At 54.5% G+C, this 6,000-nt stretch overlaps 1 long non-coding RNA gene across 1 annotated transcript; it reads right to left on the bottom strand.

Moving 5' to 3' along the window:
* Nucleotides 1–3,555: 3,555 nt before the first annotated feature.
* LOC121040773 (uncharacterized) lies at nt 3,556–5,922 on the bottom strand. Its single transcript, XR_005795430.1, has 2 exons — nt 5,424–5,922; nt 3,556–4,924 (listed from the first exon to the last, which is right to left on the bottom strand). It is a non-coding gene; the product is annotated as an uncharacterized LOC121040773 (long non-coding RNA).
* Nucleotides 5,923–6,000: the final 78 nt, after the last annotated feature.

Genomic DNA, 6,000 nt, shown 5'->3' with positions numbered 1-6,000 from the left:
ATGGCAAGTAATGATGGCTTTTGGAGTAACCCCAGATGTATAGTTTTCCCCCCTTGGGGATCCAGGGAGTGTTCAGTGCTGCTCAGTGTCACTGAATATCCTGTTTATAGAACATAGAATATCCTGTTTCTGGGTACTGGGGATGCAGTCGTGAACCAGAATGCTCACCCATCCTAGATTCTTTCCTTTTCTGTACTTGCTTGGAAATCACTTGCTGTCCCGTCATAAACAAAAAATTTTTGAGGAGTTTCTGGAGACAGCTGTGGCTCACCCTAAATGCCCTGGACCGCCGACTAGGAGCAGCTCCCAAAGGCCAAAACCTCACCCCCTTTGTAGGAGGGGCTCGCCCTGGGAACCAGTGTGGCTCAAAGGCCACGGTGACCCTGCATGTGTTGCAAGCCAGTAACCTCTCTGTTCTGTCCCTTTGTCCTCACAAAGTCCAACTTCCTTCCTGTTGGTGGTTGGATTTAGCAAAACTGTTTTTCAGGTGAAGTCCCCTGTGTGGGAATTAGGGGTGTGTGTGTGTGTGTGTGTGTGTGTGTGTAAGAACAGGACTGGAGGCAGGTAGGGGGCCCTCGTCACAATCACGAAGGGGGCACAGCGCACGCAGAGAGGCGGACGTCGGCACCACGAATGTTTCTGTCACTCACTAAACCCGCTGGGTCTAGACTCCTTCTCGGTGCACACGTCCCCAAAACAGTATGGCGGGAGGACCCTCTCTGCCCACTTGTAGGAAGATTCCTTTCTCCTTTCCGTCCCTCCCCACCTGCTCACCACTAGGACAGCCACCCCGTCCCTGTCTTTCCTGTGCCTCCTCAGTGGCCTTCCGGGCATTTCTGCCCTTTGGGGGCAAATTTCTAGGGACCACACGGTCCCTGCACAGTGGGATGAAGAAATGAAGAAATGAAGACTTTCAGTGGGTTCCCAGAAGTCCAACCCCAGCCTTGTAGAGCCCAAAGCCTGAGGGCATCCAGCTTTGAGGGCATGTAGGCTTTGGTCCTTCCTGGGCGGTGGTGAATGCTTCAACAAGACAGTATCATGTTCGCCCCAGAAGGGGCAGCTGGCACTGGGCACCTGAGCACATCAGGGATTTCCGCCTCGATCTCAGGATACGTGTGTCCCCTGGTGGGCAAGATTCTCAACGCCCCCTGAGACCCCTGCCCCTCCGTTTTGAGTACGTGTGGAACCTGTGGATGTGACAGAATGGTCTCACGATGATACTACATTGTAAGGCAAAGGGACAACATCCTGGTGGGTCTGACCTGATCAGGTGAGCTGTCTGAAAGCAGAGTTTTCTCCGGGCAATGACAGAAAAGGAAGTCTAAGTAAGAGACGTGCCCCAAACAGCCTGGAGGAAAGTGAGCATCCGTGCTATGGACCACCTGCAGGTGCCACGCAGAGGGGACACGAGGGGGCTCCCAGGACCTCAGTGTGGCCCCAGATGATCCCCAGTTACAACTGCAAGGAAACGAATCTTCCCAGTGAAACGAGGTTGAACGAAGACCCAGGCGCCGGCTGAGAACGGCAGCCTGGGAAGAGACACCGAGACTCAAGCCCGCTGAGAACCTGAGTGGGGGTCGAGCCACGTGGCATCTGGACTTCAGGCCTCCAGAAACGGCCAGATGATAAATCAGTGCTGTTTTCGCCTCCTAAATGTGTGATCGTGTGTTACCCAGCAGTGCGTAACTAGCGCCCGTCTAAAGCTCTGGTTGTGGCCGGCACGCTGGAGATACCCCAACCAACCCGAGCTCGGATATTTTGCAAGCAAGACACGGTAAGTCTGTGTGGGGCTGTGTACCTTGAAGGTTGTCTTCAAACTCCTGTTTGCAAGTCTTGTGCAACAATCCTGAAACTCTGTCCCTGGCAGAATGAGTTTTCTGTTTGTTTTGGGAGGAGAGCCTAATAATCTGGAAGGCTCAGCATCGTGTTGCATCGTGTTGACATTTTTTCTGGTGACTCATTTCAAATTAAATGGAAATCCTGAAAGGATTAATGAGTTCATACGGATTTCGTGTTTGGAGATGGCCGGTAAGTAGGAGCAAAGAGGACTAAGATGGGAGTTATCCCGGGATCGCACAGGAGGCTAACAACTGCACGTGGTTTTGCACTTGAAACACGAGACTTGCTGAGACAATTACAGCGGAAGCATCGAAATGCCTCTCCGGCTGTAATGGGTGAGGCTGAGGAAAGCGGGGCTAATGTGTCGCGGCCCGCAGGTCCCCGCGACGTTCCCTGTGGCAGCACTTGGCGTCTTCCACTCGCCGCTATTTTGCAAGAGCAGTCGTGAATGTGTCTATGGAGAGAAAGCGATCCCTCTGGTTTTTACGGATCACGTCTCTTGCAAGGGACTTTCTCCCGTCGCTTGCCACAATGAAATACGAACGGCTCATCTGGGAGCGTGTTACGCGACGACTCGGCTTTTGGAAGTGTCCTTCCTGGTCGACATTTGACCCAGTGCGCGGACATCAGCGCCGCCCCGAGGCTCCCGCGAGCGCCCCCGGCAGGTGCAGAGCAGGAGGGGAGGGCGCCTACCTCGGAGAGCCGACCGCGTCTCCGCGGGGCTGCTCACATGGGCCTGCCAGGGGAAAACGGATGCGCGTGTGGCCCGAAGGGGACAGCGGAGGCCCGGAAGGGGTCGCTCGCTTGGGTGAGAAAAGGAAACTCCGGCCTCCCTAATTAGATGGTGATTGGAAGGGAACCGGCGCTCGAGCGAAGCACGGCGTCAGTGTCCGTCCCCAGCCCGTGGGGAAGGTCTGCTCGCTGGTCTGCCACGTGGGTGGGGGTGACGCCAAGGCCGTAATGCGCTTAATCGGGTCCCCGTGACTTGCTGCTGGCAATACGCTCATTTCCTCTCGTGAGCTCATTGTGCTCCGGAGGCTTACCTAAGCGTTTTAGTCAGCAGCTTCGCAGGGTGGGGGGGGCGGGGCTGCACAGGAAGATTTCAACGCGTTCGACTTCTACACGCTTCCTGTGTCTGTCTTCGAAAGACACGTTCTGCCCGGGATCGAGGGTCTACCACGCACTCTCTTCCTTGGCCAGGCACTTCTGAGCAAGCCACGCCTTTCCCAACTTCCATTCTAGTAACGTCCGCTCCCTCCATCCATCTCCGATGACGGCTTCCACACCAGACATGGTTTCCAGTTCTTCCTGTTTATTAATTAGACTTCAATTTGTTCTCGGTGCCAATTTCCAAACCTCCCACGTTCTTTACTCACCTTTTACTCTTTCCATCAATCAGCTTTTCCCCAGATGTAATTAAACGCTTATAAAATGTGCAGAACATTGTGTGATGTGCTAAGAGGCCCAAGTGAAGGGAGGGAGCACTCCTATCAAATTAGGATATGGGGCACACCCACGAGCCCAACAGGGTTTTTGTAAACGGCTTGTCGACAGGAGAAAGGAACACGGTGCATCTGACTGCGACCTCGGTAGATTATCAACCATATGACACAGGAAATCTACAAACACTGACTTTCTAAGAGATATTTCCAGAAGTCTGAGAATCTCCCAAACACAATAGAGGAAGGTGGTAAGCAGAAATCGCTCTCATCAAGCCGCGGGGCAAACTCAAAAGACTGATCTCGTCTTTTAATCGGTTGATGTAAGCCAATTTATGAAGAAAGGATTTCACAACCTCTGCCACTAAAGAGGCTGTGAGCCAACTGGCTGGTGTTGGAGGGGAGGGAAGCCGTGCCCGGGAGATGGGTCTGGGCACATCCTGACCGCCTAGGACTCATGCCCGCACCCCAGAGACCGTTGGGCAACGGAGATCGGAGATACGCTGCCTCCCCAGGGTCACCCGGAAATGTGCCGACCAGCTCCGCAGGGAAGCGCCGATCATTACAGCCTTTGTTTTCTTAGCCGCCGACGGGGACTCCTCTTTTGTAAATAGCCGTGTCTGCTCCGAACTCTTTGAGGAGAGCACAGGCCCAGGTTGGCCATGGAGGCAACTCCTTCACCCATCGTGAGCTAAAATTCTGTAATCGGTGAATTCTGAGCATGAACACTTGCCAATCTCAACAACTTATTCAAAATTTGGCGGGGCGGGAGGGGAGTGGAAATAATCCATGCATGAATTGCGATAAATCTAGGAATTAAAGTATCAAACCACAGTTTGAGACGCCACAGAGACTGAAAAGCGGCCTTACGATGTCACGTTCGTGGAGACATCATTTGCTTACATAATTACAACATCCTGTGTAGTAGAAACGCTTCCTTTTTCTGCCTTTATTCCTCTTTTTTAAAGACTCCTCCTCAGCCCCCACACGTGCGCACCTGTGCTAGCGCACGCAGACACACGGGCCTGCCTCCTCCGGCACCTGACCTTGACCCGCCCCCGTCCACCTGGGCACCTCGGGCGCCACCCGTGGGGACCGTGCACCCCTGAGTCCCGGCACAGCTGCCTGGTCCTGAGATGTCATGTGACCCCGGCCAGACCACGGAGAGCCTTCCTGGGAGCTTGATGTCGGGAATCAGCCGCGGACTCAGGAGCTATGGGCGACACCCATTGTCTCCCAGGTGTCCTGGAAGTCACGAATGGCGACTTTGCATGAGAGATTGTGACACACCCTTAGCTGCAGCGAGGTCGGGGGTGGAGGAGACACTGAGCCCCCACCCCCCACCCCCGGCCCCGGCTGCAGTTTGGCCCTGTTCCAGATGTCAAAGGACACACAAATCTCCTCCCACAAATCCTTCTTTGACTCAGTCAGATTTCTCTCCCTTCTGTGCAGTGGGATCCTCACTAGAACCACAAAAGGGGACCCACCAGCGTGGTCAGTGAATATTTCCACCTAACGGGATCGGGGTGACTTCTATTTCTGCTTCGTCCCCTCGCAGGAAGGCCTTCTTGAAGTTTTAATTTGCCGCGTTCTCCCAGTTTCAGGAGAATAAGAGAAGAATAAAATCAGAAGAACGAACGTCGTTTCTAAGGAAAAATAAAAGAGAGGAGCAGAGATTCCAAAGCTGTTGGGAAAATTAGCTGTGTAGTTTATATCTTATAACATTCATTATTTTTATCATAATTATTTTCCTTCAAGTCACCAGACAAAACAATTAGTGTTACACGGGACAGATAGCATTTACCTGGGAATATATAATTGAACAATTGCTTAGCATGTTTTCAAGCTTGAGGAGCCGTCTATGCTAAACAGGGGTTGTTACATAATAAGACATTTACGGATAGAAGCAAGAAGCTGGTGCTGTACGACCAAGCAACTTGAAAGAACATTCTGGAAAGTCTGTTGCTGAAAGAACGGTTCTGCAGCCAAACCTACTTCCGCTTCTTTTAGCGCTTGTGTACGTTTTCCAGGAGTCGGCTTGGCCCCAGGACGCAGCGGCCGCCTCCTCCGGGGAGCTCTCCAGGAGAGCCTGGTCTCCACGGAAGGGCACACTTGCCGTGTGAGCTCGAAACGCAACCGGCTTACCTTCTCTTTGTCAGGTGTGTGTGCGTGTGGGAGAAGCGCGGTGCTCTGTGGATTCAGAGGTAAGAGTGCCATCTACTGAATTAAAGACTTCATTTCCGGCAGCCCCGGAGCCAATCCCGAGAGCCTGCTCCCCGGGAGCCCCAGCTGGGAGGACGCAGGGGTGCGTGGCCGAGGGCGGAGGACAGATGCGGGGCAGCCCGAGGCGAGGGCGAAGGCCAGCCACCCGGCGCGTGCAGCGGGAAGGAGCGCTCTCGAGCACAGAGTGCCGTTTGCCGGTTCCAAAGACGACTTCCGCGGCTGATCTGAGAAGCTGTACAGACCCATTGTCGCCGAGGGTCCCCTGGGAGAGGCCTGTGCGCAGCGGGGCGTGGGGAGCGCTTTTATGGGCTCGTGTGTCCAGGACAGGAGACGGGCGTGGAGGGACGCACACGGTTCAGAAGGGAGGGGGACGTCTTCGCAGCAATCGGGCCACGGGTCCGGCCGGGTGGTGCTCGCCTGGGACCGGGCAGGACCACACCCACGACGGGGGTTCCGGCTCCGCCCAGGGCGAGTGTGCGGCTGTGGGGCGGGCGGGGCG

Source organism: Herpailurus yagouaroundi, unplaced genomic scaffold, assembly GCF_014898765.1.
Source record: "Herpailurus yagouaroundi ecotype Mexico unplaced genomic scaffold, PumYag 29, whole genome shotgun sequence".
NCBI classification, from domain to species: Eukaryota; Metazoa; Chordata; class Mammalia; order Carnivora; family Felidae; genus Herpailurus; species Herpailurus yagouaroundi.
Note: the sequence above shows the minus strand (reverse complement) of the source record. Positions and strands in the feature narration are given on the sequence as shown.